The sequence below is a fragment of the Molossus molossus genome, unplaced genomic scaffold (genome assembly GCF_014108415.1).
Source record: "Molossus molossus isolate mMolMol1 unplaced genomic scaffold, mMolMol1.p scaffold_m16_p_24, whole genome shotgun sequence".
NCBI classification, from domain to species: domain Eukaryota; kingdom Metazoa; phylum Chordata; class Mammalia; order Chiroptera; family Molossidae; genus Molossus; species Molossus molossus.
This window is the reverse complement of record NW_023425360.1, coordinates 3,035,613-3,052,413: the sequence shown is the minus strand read 5'-3', so window position 1 is coordinate 3,052,413 and position 16,801 is coordinate 3,035,613. Positions and strand designations below refer to the sequence as shown.

General features: G+C 43.3%; 1 long non-coding RNA gene across 1 annotated transcript; it reads right to left on the bottom strand.

Annotated features, from left to right (window-relative positions):
* Positions 1-7,646: 7,646 nt before the first annotated feature.
* LOC118640884 lies at positions 7,647-16,785 on the bottom strand. The gene is made up of 3 exons (XR_004961481.1): positions 15,179-16,785; positions 9,886-10,023; positions 7,647-8,000 (listed from the first exon to the last, which is right to left on the bottom strand). It is a non-coding gene; the product is annotated as an uncharacterized LOC118640884 (long non-coding RNA).
* Positions 16,786-16,801: the final 16 nt, after the last annotated feature.

Sequence of the window (16,801 nt, the reverse complement as noted above, 5' to 3'; positions counted from 1 at the left end):
AAGATACGATCATTAGCAATCACTTATATATGCAGTCAAGTAATAAAAATCATTTACCTAAAGGCTACTATGGTGCATGTGTTGAAAATGCATGATTTGGCCACTGCCTGCCTCATGAGTTTGATCCTGACATTCCTAGCCAACCCCTTATTCTACAGTCCTGGGCTTATGCAGCCCCAAGACATGACAGAGGGGTTAATGAAGTGAGCTCTGGAGCCAAACTGCTCTACCCCTTACAGACTGTGACACTAGACAAGTTACATCTCCTTTCTGTACCTCAGTTTCTTTACCTGTAAACAGGTATTTAGGAGTTTTTATGGAGATAAGTGAGGTAAGAATATAAACCACAAAAATAGAGCCTGACACTTACTAAATAATGGTTATTATTATCAGAAAGTCCTTCTGAGGCAAGATAGTAAGAAGCTAGGAAAATTTCTTGACAAGTGGAATGGGGAAACTGAGACAGACAGCTGATTCAAACCGGCTCCATCCAGCATCCTGATTCACCTGCACCTGCCTCCTTCTCCCTTGCACCACCGTTCCCTTAAGCATTAAGTCCTCAGGACAATGAGGTTTGGATCAGCATCAAATAATCTTAGAAACAAAGTCTTGGATCTGTTGACCACAGAGACACAGTTTTGGTCAAACTAGAGATCATATCTAGGCCTCAGTTGTGTTTTAGCTCCAGGCCCAGAAAAGCAGCAAAACCAGTTGAAGTAAAGCCATGGCTGATATCGGGAATAGATGCAATAACCAATGACTTCCTACCCTAGTACTGCCCAATAGTAGAGACCACAACCCTGAAAGGACACACCTGGAAAGCTGATGACTATTCTGTTGAGAACTTCCCCTGAGATCCTCCCTAAAATTCCTGCCTTTAGAAAACAGATAAAAATCCTAAGGCATAGGACCCAGTGCATACCTGTGTGTGCTCTCTCTCTCCCTCTCTCTAGAGCAGACCGGTTCCTTTCCTTCACTTCTTTCCTTAGTTATGTCTTTCCTTAGTTACTTCTTTCCTTAGTTACGTATCTTTGCTTTCTTTCTTGAAGGGCCTTTCTTTTGCCTCTATAACTTGTTTCCTGAGTCCATGCAGCCCAGCTGGCTCACTTCTTCTGCCTCTGTGACTTTCTAAAGGCTCATTCCTGTTGCTATGATCTTGCCTCTTCTATGATAAGCCCTTCATTTCACTGTCCCCAGATTTAATAAACATACTCTCAAAATCACCTGGACTTGAATTCTGAAATCTTCCCTGAATGAAGTCAAGAACCAAGAGCCCACATTGCTGCTAACACTTCCACCTGGAGGCCTGACACACTCCAACGTCTTCTTTCAGACCCTGTTTAAATGTCACCTTCTGTGTGACCCAGACCTTCCCTGGGCAGAGTTATTACCCCTTCATTAGTTCCACTCCTGTAGTTTATATGTACCTTATGAGCCCTTTATTACATGGAACTTCAATCATGTTCACTTTTCTGAATCAAATAATAAGGCATCAAGGCTTGACATAATCTGAAAAGAGAATGATCACTATATGAGAGATTCTCGCTTTTATAAAGAACAGCTCATTAATAACCCATTTGAGTCTATAACTAGTGAACTTGAACTGAACTGGTGAGGGAATATTTTTGGGGTGAAGTACTTCCTATGCTAGGCCTGCCTATTCCAGATTTGTCAACATCCTGCCTTCCAATCCCACTGGAGGCCAATCCCTCTTACCTCTCACCCTGGAGGCCCCAACAAGACTACTTTTAGTTCCTCAAAAGGCTTCTTGGCCTTCCCTAGAGCTGGTCTTTCTGCCTCTAGCATTTTCCAGTCCTCCCTTCTCCCTTTTCTTAGCCATTCTTTATTCAGTCTTCATTCTCTGCTCCACCCCCAACCCTTCTCTTATCTCCCAAGATGGTGAAACCCTGCCTCTATCACACTTACATTTTATTGTAATTATATGTCTCCTTTTCTGCTAAAATTGTAGGGTTCACAAGCCAGGAAATATGCCTGAAAAACTAGCCGTAGGCACACTCCCTGACCTTCAGTTGGTGTTTAGTAACTGTTGTTAAGAGAAACAATGAAAAGAATAAATAGAAGGAATGACTGTTTGGTAGCAAGCACCCGCATTGCATTCCCCTGCCTTTTTATCTTTTCCAGGCATTCAATGCACCATCGAGGAGAAAAAAAGACACCTCTCAGGCAGAGAAATAAAATTGACTAGGAGAGTTAGCCCTGAAATACTTAAAATTTCAAACTAGAGACTCTCAGAATAGGAGCAGAATAGGAGCATTTTCTCCTATTTCCTTAAAAATCCAGTTTTACCCAAGTCAACATGTTTTGAAAGAATGAGAAAATACAGACAAAACACTATAATGCCAAAATGTTAAGTATGGTTTTCTTTTTTTTTAAATGCCCTGACTGGGAACTGAACTGGTAACCTCTTGGTGCATGCGTCGATGCTCAACCACTGAGTCACACCAGCTGGACAAGTATGTTTTTTTTCAAGCCTGTGCTGTCATACACAAAAGCCACTGGTCACATGGACCACTGAGCTCTTGAAATGAAGCCCGTTCAGAATGAGATGTGCTATAAAATACACCCTAGATCTTGAAGACTCAGTATGAAAAAAAGGAATGTAAACAACTATTGGTCCTTTTGAGTACAAGTTGAAATGATAATACTTTGATGTACTGAGTTAAAGAAAACATAAAATATATTAAATTTAATTTTACCTGTTTCTTTTCTCTGCTTTCAAATGGCTCCCAGATTAATTTAAAATTGTTCTCTGTGGGCAGGTAGAGGTTAATGTGCAAGCCGGGTCAGGTGGCTGCCTCCTTTCTGTTCAGATCTGCTTTTTCAGTCTTTTTCTGGTCAACTAGATGCCCTTGAACCATGGCTTTTTCTTCACTGCCTTTGGTGTGATCTCTGGGGGCCGGACTTTGGTGTGGCAACAGGATCTGCCCCCTGTGTACTGATCTTGGGTCCTGTTTGCCCAGTTACTCACCTCAGCTCTCAGTTTCTGCCTCTGGCCCTAGCCTGCAATCTGTCCATAACATTACCCAGTTCTTTTTGGCCTGTGGTTTGATTTTGCTTTTCTCTGTGTTTGTTGCATATGGGAGTTTGGCAAAAAGAGATGAGGTCTGTTCTTTATGCAGATATTTTGAAGTCACCTACAGGAAAATATTGATAGATGACAAATACATCACAAAATGCCTCCAGTTGATCATTATAATAAACAACTTGTTGATATGTTTCAACTGTCTTCTCCTCTGTTCCTTTGAATTAAGGAAGACTGATTCTCCCATGCAGCAACTATCTGGGTAGAGGGTTGGGCGAGCCAATTGGCCACGCAAGTGTCCTGTCTTCAGCTGTAACTTTCTTGGCCATGTCCATTTAATTCTCTCGCTACAGAAAGGTCAGCTCAGTTCTCTGGACAGAGTTTTCTTCTAGGTAAAGTGATGCTTTCCCAATCATGCTAACTTTAAAAGTCCACATGCTGCCCTGGCCGGTTTGGCTCAGCGGTTAGAGCGTTGGCCTGTGGTCCAGAGAGACCCGGGTTTGGTTAAAAGTCCACATGTTGCCCTGGCCGGTTTGGCTCAGCGGTTAGAGCGTTGGCCTGTGGTCCAGAGAGACCCGGGTTTGGTTAAAAGTCCACATGCTGCCCTGGCCAGTTTGGCTCAGCGGTTAGAGCGTTGGCCTGTGGTCCAGAGAGACCCGGGTTTGGTCCCCGCTAAGGGCATGTACCTCGGTTGCAGTTTGTCCCTGGCCCTGGTAGCCACTCGATGTATCCCTTTCACGTTGATGTTTCTCTGTCTCTCTCTCTTTCTCTCTCTCCCCCCTGCTCTGTCTGAACAAAAAATGGAAAAATGTCCTCGGGTGAGAATTAAAAAAAAAAAAAAAAAAGTCCACATATATGTGAATGGGAAGGAGAATAATTCTAAGTAAACACAGATTGCAAGCACAAATGTCTCTTCCAACTCTTTCTTCTTTCCCTCAGTGCCCTCCTCCTCCTGGGTCATGTTAGCTTCTCTGCTTGTCTGTGGTATGGACATGTATCTATGTCTCTATCTCTTAACTTTTAGGGGGAAAAAACCCCACCCCTCACTTGACTCAGTGACTCTCTCTGGTTGATGTCTTACTTTTCTCTTTCCTCTCACAGTCAGTGTTCTTGGATCGCATGTGGTTTACCGCTTCACTGGTTTCTCTCTTTTCTTCTGTGCCATATATCATCTGCTCGGACACTACAGTGACCCCCAAGATGCTACTTCAGCAATGACTAGTCCATTGGCAAATCCAGGGGTCCCCATTTTTCCTGACTTCACCACCATGACATTCAGCACTCACCACTCCTTCTAATGCTTTTTCCCACCTGTTGCTCCCATTCCCCCAGAAGTTACCCAGCCAGGCAGAACAGTATTCCTGTCAATGCACTGACCCTGAAGAATGCCCGGTAGCCTTGTCTCCTTCCTCTCGTCGCTGGCTATAGTCTCTTTAAAATGGTATGTCCCAACTTCTCCTCTCTCCTCAGACCTTCCATTGGCCACCACTCCTCCCCCCACCCCCACTGGTGACATTCTTTCTCTCTTGCCTGTGGTTACTACAGAGCCCGCACCTGCAGCCACACCACCTTCAACCCCTCCCTTTCAGCTCACAAGCGGAAGTGGCTTCCTAGCTAAAACCCTCCCCTCCTGCCACCTGGGCACCTTTAGGGGAAAGACAGATCATCAGTGATGTGCCTTCAACCTCTTGCACTCCACTACACCCTCCCTGTCAGCATTTAGGATCTTTTCCATGTTGTTGTTGTTGTTTTAATCTTCCTTGCCCTCACTTCTCTTCTTGTTACTGCTACTGCCTTGTCTCCCCTCTTGCATTTTAGCTAAAGTTCTCTAAATCAAGCCCATGGTATCTGCTTCCTCCTCTTGCTTTCCACTCAGGTTTCTGCCTTAAGGCTCTGCAGAGAGCTCCCTGCATGCCCTGAATTCTAAGTACTTGAATTCTAAGTACTTTCTGGGAATGGAGGATTCCCTTAAAGGTGAAGGTGGTGATGGTACTGTCTCTCTCTTTTTGTTCTTTATTAATTTTAAAGAGAGAGGAAGGGAGAGGGAGAGAGAGATACAGCAATTGGCCACCTCCTGCATGCCCCCCACTGGGATTTTGGCCCACAACCTGGGTATATGCCCTGACTGGGAATGGAACTGACGACCTCTTGGGGCATGGGTCAACGCTCAATCACTGAGCCACACTGGTTGGGCAGTACTGTCTCTTTAAGATACCTACAAAGTGCTGGTGGCTTCAGTAAGTTAGCCAAGCTCACCCAGCAGGGGTTTGAAACCAGATAGCTGGGCTCAGAGGCTGTGCTTTTGACCACCATGCCATACTGTACCCCACCCCCAAACTGAACGGTGTTCTCAGCACTCAGCACAGTGCCTTGCACACAGCTGGAAATCAATAAATATGCCTGAATGAATGGACACACATTGCCACCAGATTCTTATTCAACAGGTTCTTAAAAAGTGCATGGGCTTGGATTTATGTCTATCTTTCTGAAAGGAGGTATGCTTTTCTTTATCCTCACCTGAGGACATTTTTTTTTTGCATTTATCTTCAGATAGAGCGGGAAGGAGAGAGGAAGGGAGAGAGAGAGAGAAGCATCGATGTGAGAGAGACACACCCAGTGGTTGCCACCCATACGACCCCAACTGGGGCTGGGGACAAACTGCAACCAAGGTACGTGCCCTTAGCGGGAACTGAACCCGGGACTCTCTGGTCCGTGGGCTGACGCTCTAACCGCTGAGCCAAACCGGCCAGGGCTGAGGTATGCTTTTCATGAGTTTTTCATAGGAGTCTGTGTCCAAAAAAAGTTAAGAACTTGTTGATTCATTCATTTTTCTGTCTTCAGTTTCATTTTCACCACCCTCCTCCCCCTTACATCCTGTACATCGCCATCAGGTGACTACGTTGTTAATGTTTTGTTTTAATTCTGTAACTGATAAAAACACAGGGGCAAATAACTTCCCTCCACCTAAAAAGTGCTGAATGCCTCCCTGGCTGGCTGCATTCAAGATAAATATCATTTTGCCCAAAAGCCAACACTTTCAGTAATCAAGCCTCAGCACATTTTACCAGTACTATCACCCATTTTTCTCCTCTGTTCCAGTCAAACTGGTCTTATAATTGGAAAACATCTGTTCTTAACCCACCTTTCAGTAGTTCATTCAGTAATATATGTATTACATTTCTGATCTAGGCCAGGCACTGTACCTAGGGCTAAGAACACAAAGATAAATACAACACAATTCTTACCCTTGAGACACTATTAGTCCAATTTGGGAGAGAGATGTGAAAACAAAATCCCCAAAATATGATGAGAAACCATTCATGGCAGGTATTCCTTCTTGGAGGTAGGATGGAGCCCAGAGTAAAGGAGGCTTCCTCTTTCTAAGTTAAACATGTCCATATGCTTTACATGTTTCTTTCTTTTTTTTTTTTTAATCCTCACCCGAGGATATTTTTTCCATTTTTTGTACAGATAGAGTGGGAGGGAGAGAGAGGAAGGGAGAGAGAGTGAGAAACATCGACGTGAAGGGACACATCGAGTGGCTGCCACCCGCACAACCAACCAGGGCCGGGGACAAACTGCAACCGAAGTACGTGCCCTTAGCGGGAACCGAACCCGGGTCTCACTGGACCGCAGGCCGACGCTCTAACCGCTGAGCCAAACTGGCCAGGGCTTTACATGTTTCTTTTGCAAGTATGCAGTAATTTTGTAACCAGGAAAAAGTCACATCAGGTGACGATAATAATTAATTCAATTCTGACCACACGAGTTCCAAGTGGGAAAAACCATAACTGTCAAAGAATTAGCAAAATGAATGAGGAAAGAACAATCGACCAATAGGAAAATGGGTGAAAGCTATGAATAGACATTGCCCAGAAGATAAAACATTTATGGCCAATAAATATATGAAGATACGTTCAACCTCATTAATCATCAAGAAGTATAAACTGAGGTCACCATGTGATTCTATTTGATATCTGAGAGGTGAAAATGAAGAAACTTGCCCTGGTCAGTTTGGCTCAGCGGTTAGAGTGTCGGCCCGCAGTCCAGAGAGACCTGGGTTCGGTTCCTGCTAAAGGCATGTACCTTGGTTGCAGTTTGTCCCCGCCCTGTTTGGGGTTGTGTGGGTGGCAACCAGTTGATGTGTCTCTCTCACAAGGATGTTTCTCTCTCTCTCTTCCTCTCTCTCTCCCTGTCGCTCTATGCAAAAATGTCCTCGGGTGAGGATAAAAAAATAAAAGAAAAAAAAAGAAGAAACTTGATAATATCAAGTGTTGACAAGGATGTGGATCAATGGGACCTCATATACAATGTTGCTGGAATTGTAAATTGGTAAAAACCACTTTGGTAAACAGTTTGAAATTATCTTGTAAAGCTGAAAGTTTCCTTAGCCTCTGTCCCAGCAGTTCTACCCCTATGTAAACATGCAAGAGAAATTTTTGCACTTGTGCACCAGTAGGTTTTACACAAAGACTTTTAGTAGCACTTCTGTAATAGCAAAAACCTGCAGTACCCAAATGTTCATTATCAGGAAATTGGTTGTATTACATGGGGTTCCCCAAAAGCAGAGACCAGGACAAGGACTTGGGTGCTGGTTGTTTATTTGGGAAGTGACCTCAGGCAGCAGGAGTGAGGGAGAAAGAAAAAGTGAGGCAGGGGAGGAGGAAAAATCCACGTAGGGGTGTGATTCCATGGAGACCTCTGAGGAGTGTACAAAATGCCTCCCATCTGAAGGATGGGAACCTGGGGCATGTATCCCTTGGCTCATCTTTCCTATTGGTCGAGGGTTAACTCTCTTTATGCTCAGGCTGCCCCTGGGAGAGGGCTGAGAAGGCACCTGTGGCTTTTGAGAAGGCCTTGAGCAGAAATCTGGAGAGGCCCAAGGCCTAGCACTTGTCCGTGACTGGGAGCTCCCATGAAATCAGCCACCACAGATCCCGCTGATTCCTGAGGGCGGCTAAAGGGAAGGGCACAATGCACCAAGAGCTTTGCTGCAGGGGATGAAGTAATATTAGCATTTTCTACACACTGGAAAAGTCTACAGCAGCGACAATCAATAATCTCAACTACATGTAACAAGCCTGAGATAAATCTTAGCACTGTAACGTGAAAAGTGAAAAAGAAATCCCAGGATAGTATGTGAGGAATGATACTCTTTTCATTAAAAAACAAACAAACCCCACACAATTAAAATTAACAATATATGTTTTGAAAATGTGTATACATGTCCATATACACACACATATACTTTTGTATGTATGTAACTACATATACAGAAATGTTTGAAAATTACAAAGCCCCTTTTCTGTGTACTTAAATTCTAGGGAAAAACTGCGAAGGATTATTAAAAGAACACACAAGGAAATCCTGAAAATTAACGAGAAAGGATAAACAACCAATAGAAAAAATGGCAAAAAGATAGGAACAGGTATTTCACCGAAAAAGAAATATATATAGCTAAATATATATAAACACATTCAACCTCAACTTTTTTTTTTTTTTAAAGGAAGGCATTTTAGCTTTAATTCTGTTATAAAGCTAGGGAAATTTTTTTACATAAAATATTAAAAAAAAACATTTTTAAGAGCAAGAAAACCATAAGTACAAGATTAAGCACTGGATGGAGGATATGTCTAAATTGTCAATTCTGGATTTTAGGGTGAAGTAAGAGTAACAAAAGAGGGTTATACATGAATCAATGAATATAGGCTTCTGACCTATAAATTCTGGGTAATCCAATCCTAGACCCTTGAGGTCTAAGGATAAGATTATATGGCATGATAAAGACATTAAGGAGTACCTAGAAGGTAGACTGATAATGCAAAGGAAGAAGCTGGAAGATACTCCCTCATTCCTGGGAAGGTCAGAGACCAAAGAGGTGACAGTTAATTGGCTTAGAAGAATATGGAGTGGATTGCTAAATTGGGGAGGAGGCAGAGGGAGCACATTTCAGGTGGAGAGCGTATGGGCAAAGGTACAGAAATGAGGGACAGTGTGGTGTGATCAACAGACTACAGACAATTAGTGCTGGTAGGAAAGGAGAATGAGAGAGACAGGCAAGCGATGGATGCAGAAGATAAAAGGTTAGACGTTATTCCACATTGTAACTAAATGAGAGCATTGGAGGATTTTAAGCAGGGTGTTGTGATTCATTTCAGGAAGAGTCTCATAGTGGAGTGAGGGACCGTTTGGCGGGTGCTGGAGGCTGGAAGATCAATTAGGACATTATGACCCTCGTCCAGGACAGAAATACTGAAGGCCTAATTTATGCTGGAGCTCCTGTGTGTGTGGGCATGTGTGGTCTAAATCAAGGGATTTTAAAGTACAATGGGCATTTTATTTCCCTGTTTTCCTGTGCTTTTCTTTATAGCATTTATCACTCCTGACATATTTATTTATCTGTGGTCTGTTTTCCCCCACCAGCAAGTAAACTCCAGGAGAAAAGGGATGTTCATTCTATTCCCTCAATCCCTAGGGAACGTGATAGGTACTAAATAATTTTTTGTTCAAGGCAGGAAGTTTAGCTAGAAAGGAGAAATATATGGTAATATCCAAATAGGGGAAGAATTTCTAATGTGCCGGTCTAATGGAGCTTATACATTATCTCCCATGTTCTCTTCCAAGCTGATTCTAGCTTAGTGCTTTATCAAAATATGCTTCCTCTTCTGGCCCTAGTCCTTATCTCAGAGTTAACAATCTTTCATGTCCTACCTGCTATCAGCTATCCTACCTGACCTCTAGCTATCTCCACTTTGTATCTCTAGAAACCCTGGTTTTCCAGGTTCCCTTAAGGTCCTGGTCACATGCTTAGACAGTTCTCACATTGTTATAGGATCACATACCTGCTAGATAATTCTGCCTTTGTTCCTCTAGATCCACTCTCCACCCTTCTCCAGGGCTGCCCTTGAGGGACAGCATCATGTGGGCTCACTTGCCCTAAGTCTTCCTCTTGGGTTCAGCCACTGGGAGGTACCACAGATCTGAGGGCAAGAGAGAGAAATGTGGGGCTGTATTCCTCTAAGTTGCTGTTGGCCCTCCCTCTCCTTCAATTATTTCTCTCACTAAACACCAGTTTCATCTCTTTGTCCCTCCAGGCCTATGGCTAATAATGGTTTTTCAGCAGATGCTAGCCTTGGGGTGCTTCACTATCCCTTGATGATGTCCCTCATTCCTGCTCACAACTTTGTATGCTGTCAATTCATTAACTCTCCTCAGTTACATATTTTGAGCCAGCTATCTGTGTACTCTGATGCTGATCTTGGCTGATACAAAAGCGAAAAGGCAGATTATCTTTTTTTTTTTTTTTTAATTGAGATGAGTCACAAAATTCACTCTTTTATTTTATTTTATTTCATTCATTTATTTATTTAAATCCTCACCCAAGGATATTTATCATTTATCTTCAGTTAGAGTGGGAGGGAGAGAGGAAGGGAGGGAAAGAGAGAGAGAAACAACAATGTGTGAGAGAGGCACATCGATTGGTTGCCTCCCTCACAAACCCAACCAGGACTGGGGACCAAACTGCAACTGAGGCAGGTGCCCCTGACTGGAATCAAACCCATGAGTCTCTGGTCCGAGGGCCGACGTCCTAACTGCTGAGCTGTGCTGGCCAGGGCACACTTTTTAAAAAAAAATATTATTATTATTTTTTTTTATCCTCACCCGAGGACATTTTTCCATTTTTTGTTCAGATAGAGCAGGAGGGAGAGAGAGGAAGAGAGAGAGAGAGAAACATCGACGTGAAGGGACACATCGAGTGGCTGCCACTCGCACGACCAACCAGGGCTGGGGACAAACTGCAACTGAGGTCCGTGCCCTTAGCCGAACCTAACCCGGGTCTCTCTGTACCGCAGGCTGACACTCCAACCGCTGAGCCAAACCGGCTAGGGCTACAAAAATATTTTTTTGCCTTGCTGGTTGACCCGTGCACCATGAGGTCATGGGTTTGATTCCCAGTAAGGGCACATGCCCAAGTTTCGGGCCTGATCCCCAGTGGGGGGCATGCAGGAGGCAGCCAGTTGATGTTCTCTGTCATGGATGTTTCTATTTCCCTCTCCCTCTCCCTCTCAACCAGAGTCACACTAGCTTAGCCAAAATTCACTCTTTTGAAGTGTGGAATTCAGTGGTTCTTAGTAAAGTTGAGCAAATTGTATATCTTTGGTTAATTTAATATATAATTAAATGTTTTCCAAGATACCAGTTGTCTGAGTACTCAGTGGTAAGTTATACAATGTTGCACATCATAAGTTAGTTAACCATTCATACATTTCAAACTCACTATCACAAATAAGGCTGTTGTAAATATTATGCATGCAGCCATTCTCTTTTGGGGAGGATTATTTCTCAAGGGAAATAGGAGTGATACTGATGAGTCAAAAGGGAGTCACATCTCTGTTAAGGCTCTTCAGAAGTACTCTCACATTGCTTTAAAAAAACCAACAAATTAAAACATTTATTGATTTTTTTTTTTTGAGAGATTTGTTGCTCCGCTTATTTATGTACTCACTGGCTGATTCTTGTACATGACCACGTGCCCTGACTGGAGAATGAGCCCATAACCTTGGCATATGGGGATGATGCTCTAACCAACTGAGCGACCCAGCCAGAACTCACATTGTTTTTTATTTAATTATTTATTTTTATCTTTATTGTTGTATTACATATGTTCCCCCTATTTCCCCCATTGATCCCCTCCTTCTGGCTCCCATCACTCTCCTGCCTTCCCCACACTATTGTCTGTGTCCATTGGTTATGAATATATGCATGTAAGTTCTTTGGTTTGTCTTCCAACCTTCCTGCCCCGCCCCCCACCGCCACACACCCCTTCCGTCTGAGGTTTGTCAGTCTGCTTCCAGCTTCCATGTCTCTGGATCTATTTTGATCATCAGCTTATTTTGTTCATTATATTCCATAAATAAGTGAGATCAGGTGGTACTTGTTTTTCTCTGATTGGCTTATCTTGCTTAGCATACTACTCTCCATCACGTTGCTTTTAAAAGGATTATATCAATTCACGTGCCACAGATTTCTCTGAATGTATCAATTGCATCATCTCAGGAGCACTGGAGAGTACATGAGATATATATATTTTGTTAATGTAGTACATGGTATTACCACTTGAACTTCTTTGATTGCCATACCAATCCTAAGCCATTTAGAGCCATTTTTAGCTAAATGGTAATGAAGGGGCAGTGATTTTGAAGGGATGGGTTAGAGAGAAGGTAAAGGGATTTGCTCTTCAATATTCCTCCTTCTCCATCCAGCCTGTTCATCCTATTTGCATATCAGTTTCTTTCTCTTCAATGAGCTATGCATCTTCAGGGCCTAGCATAGTGTTTGGCAGTCCTGAGTATCAATAAACATTTAGAACATCGTGGAAGAAGAATGTTAAAATATATATACACAGAGTTGGTCATAACAGTCTATGTGTGTTAATGGTTCTCCTTTTAATGGACTCTCTGGAATCAACACTTTCCATTCCCTGAGAAATAACATATTGACTAACCACCCATGACCTGCTGAATGCTTTGGAGTAGTGGTTCATCTTTGGAAAACTACACACTTCTTTCTGCAAATTGAGTTAGATGGCTAACAAGAGTCCATTGTGTTTGGTTCCAAACCTGCTTATGACAACTGTGTGCCAGAATATAATTAAATTTACATATACTGATGAAATGTAAGCACGAAAAGAAAGAGTTGTTTCTGTGAAATGTCAGTTGAATGCTTTGGAAATATTAGCCAAAGACTAGTTGAAAATTACTATAAAAACAGATGTGGGTGAGATGATTACAAAGTGTTTTTTTTTTCCAATCCTAATCCGAGGATATTTTTTCCATTTACCTTCAGATAGAGTGGGAGGGAGGGGGAGGTAGAGAGAGAAACATTGATGTCAGAGAGACACATCGAATGGTTGCCTCCTGCACAACCCTGAGCAGGGTCGGGGACGAACCACAACCAAGGTACATGCTCTTGACCGGAATCAAACCTGAGACTCATTGGTCTGAGGGTGGACGTTCTAACTGCTGAGCCAAACTGGCTAGGGCAAGGATTTCTATAAAAAAAAAATTTTTTTTTAATCTTCACTCGAGGATACTTTTTCCATTGATTTTTAGATAGAGGGAAGGGAAGAGAGAAAGAGAGAGAAAAAGATGGATGTGAGAAAGACGCATCAATTGGTTGCCTCCCAACCAGGGTCAGTGATTGAATCTGCAACCCAGATAGATGCCCTTGACTGGGAATTGAAACGGCGACCCTTTGGTCCAAGGGCTGGTGTTCTAACCACTGAGAAATCCCAAACCAGCCAGGGTGGATTTTTTTTTTTTTTTTTAAGAAGGAGCCTCAACCTATGCTTTGCAAGAAGCTTTGAATCCTCAGTCAACTGTAAAGAAACAACTTGGAAAGCATAGAAAATACATCATGGGTATGATTTAGGTAGCAGAGGGCTCAAGAATTCTAATCAGCACTCTTGCTCAAAGTAAAGGTTTGGCCTCACATAGAAAAATTGGCAAGTGGGTTTTCCTAATAGAGTTTAAGTGAAAATGAAATGGTAAGTTGTGTATACATCATTTAAAAAAATTATTCACACCCTGGCCAGTTTGACTCAGCGGTTAGAGCGTTGGCCTGTGGTCCTGAGAGACCTGGGTTCAGTTCCCGCTAAGGGCAAGTAACTCTAAGGGCACGTACCTCGGTTGCAGTTTGTCCCCGGCCCTGGTTGGTTGTGCGGGTGGCAGCCACTCGATGTGTCCCTTTCACGTCGACGTTTCTCTCTCTCTCTCTCTGTTCCTCTCTCTCCCTCCCACTCTACCTGAACAAAAAATGGAAAAATGTCCTTGGGTGAGGATGATAAAAAAAAAAAAAAAAATTATTCACTGCTTTAATATACCTTTTAAGCTAACTGACCCAGCCCTGGCTGGTTTGGCCTAGCGGCTGGAACATCAGTCTGCGGACCAGAGAGTCCCGGGTTCGGTTCCTGCTAGGAACACATACAAAAAAAAAAAAAAAGCTAACTGACCTACTTTTCAGCCAGATCCAGTTAATTTGGGCAGAGATAAATCGTTAATCACTAATCCCTTTGTTTTCATAGGAGTCTGCCTGCCCCCAGAGAGAGTGCAATCTTCTTTAACCTGACATAGTTAAAGTTGCTAGACCTCTGCAAGGGAGAGGCTGGAGCTAATTTTAATTTAGGGAACATTAAAAAGCCTATCAGGTTCTGTCAGTGTGGCTCAGTGGTTGAGTGTTGACCCACGCACCAAGAGGTTGCCAGTTAGATTCCAGGCTAGGACACATGACCAGGTTGTGGACCTGATCCCCAGTGGGGGACATGCAGGAGGTGGCCAATCAATGTTCTCTCTCATCGATGTTTCCATCTCTCTCTCCTTCTCCCTTCCTCTTTCTCTAACATCAATAAAGGGGGAAAAAAAGCCTATCCATTACCATGCAAGCCACATTCTTCAGTTCAGCTTTATACGTAATAAAGTTGACATTCTCATCTTTCCATTGGTTCCAAACTTATAAGAAAGGGATGGTACTCAATGTCCCTGTAATACTCCAACAGTGGTGGATAAGATGGTCTCTATGTACTGACACAGTTGAGACATATTATTTTCCCTTTTATTTTAGTCCATGATTCTATTCATTTAAATGAAAAGTTGTCTCTGGTTTGCAAGTGGTAGTCTAACCTTGTACCAAGTCCAATCTGTATCTCAACCTAGACAAAGAAGAAAATATTATGGCTCCTGGCAAATATTGATATCAGGAAGTATTTACTGAGGGGGGAAGAGGAACCCAAACCGGCTCCTGCCAATTCTTCTATTCTCTCCCCAACCACATCCTGAGAGTCTTACTTGTCCTGATTTCTGGAACAGGTAAACATGGGAAACTTAAGATCACAGCCTGTGTGGCTATTTAAATGAGAACTGCAAACATAGCTGGGAACAGTCTAGTCTCTTTCCAATGTGCTTTAAGGCATTTTGTAACCCTATAGTGGGTCATAAAATCAATGCAGTCGATCCTGACAAGTATTTAAAAAGAAATAAAATTAATAAAATTGAAAATATCAGCATATAATGGGTATATACATCTCAAAACAAAAATGTACATTTCAAGTAAATGTGGTTTATTGTATGTCAACTATACCTCAACAAAGTAGTGAAAACATGCAGATATCCTTCTTAAAATAAAGATGAGCCCTGGCCGGTTTGGTTCAGCAGCTGGAGCGTCAGCCTGCGGCCCAGAGAGTCCCGGGTTCGGTTCCCGCAAGGGGCATGTACCAAAAAAGTAAATAAATAAATAAGATGAACTTGAAGTAGAAAAACAAAACAAAACATTAGCATGCATTGCATAAAATAAGGGTAATATTTCAGGAAACTTCTTTCTCAAAGGTATGTGTATCTGTGCACATGCATGTGTACACTCTAGGTTGAGAATTGGAATGTATTTCTTCTTATGGAGGGTCACAGTTAAAAAAGCTTGCAGAAAATATTATTTAGCTATCAGAAAGGACATTTTGTCATTTTCAACAACATGTATGGATCTTGAGGGTGTTATGCTAAGTGAAATAAGTCAGACAGAGCAAGACAAACAGTGTATGATCTCACTTGTATATGGACTCTTAAAAAAGCCAAACTCATAGGAAGTTATAAAGAAAACAAAGTTTGTAAAGCACTGGTTTAAAGTGCACAGTTCTTCCTTTCATTTTTGCTCTTTGCTAATTTGCTCTGAAACTGCTGCCTTTAGAATAAAACTTGTAATTAACAACCAGAAGGGCCAATCCTCACTCTGTAAACAGCTGGGATACAAAAACTATTGCTCCCACCTCATTGCTCTGAGTCAATCGAATGTCCAAATATCATTAAGATAGAAGGAAGGAATGAAATCTAGAACCTCCTGAAGTAAGAGTATAGCAACATAGTTCCTGAAAGACTGAGTTTTTCTTGAAATGGAAAATTGGGGAGAGTGATAATTAGGAGAAATGTACGTTCCTCTACTGGAGATACTTTAGATATGCTGGTTTTCTACTTTAAGTGGAGTGCTAGAGGGGTTTGACCCCATTGTACTTGTTTTAAAGGACAGTAACCCCAGCAGGCCTATGGATGACTTGGGGGTGGGGTCGCCCGGGCAGCAGATCCATGGAAACATGCAGGTCTCCCCACTCCAAGATAAGTCTATCTTTACGCATCCTTTAAATCTCGGAGGACGTTGCCTTTTCCCATTCCTATCTGTGGCACCCCGAATTATCCCATCTCTCCCCTCTCATTCTCCCCTCTCATCTCCTGAATTTGAGAACTCCTCCAATGGAAGCAAAACAAAACAACTGTCTCTTTTACTGTCACTACCCCTTGAGCTGCAGGCCTACTCTCTCTTCTCTCTCTCTCTCTCTCCTCTCGCTCGCTCCCTAACTTCTGGAAAGAATCACCCCAGTTACTGCCTTCATGGCTTCAGCAGCACGCACTCCTTACCCAGGTCCCCGACTCAGCGCAGGGGCGGACACTCGGCTGCGCCCTCCTGCCAGCCGGCATCTCCTCCCTGCTCCGCGGCCGGGGCTCGCTGCCGGACTCCAGGGCTTCACCCCGCGCTCCCGCACCCCGACCTGGCCGCCACCTCGCTGCCGCGCGTTCCCAGGTGCGTCGGGTTCTGGAACGCCCTGCTGGTCACCTCGCGCGGTCATCGCTTCCCGGAACTCAGACGCGTCCCGGGGCGCCCTTGGGCGGCCCCCGCCGCCGTCCGTCCGCGGCCCGTCCCATGGTTACGGCGGAGGCC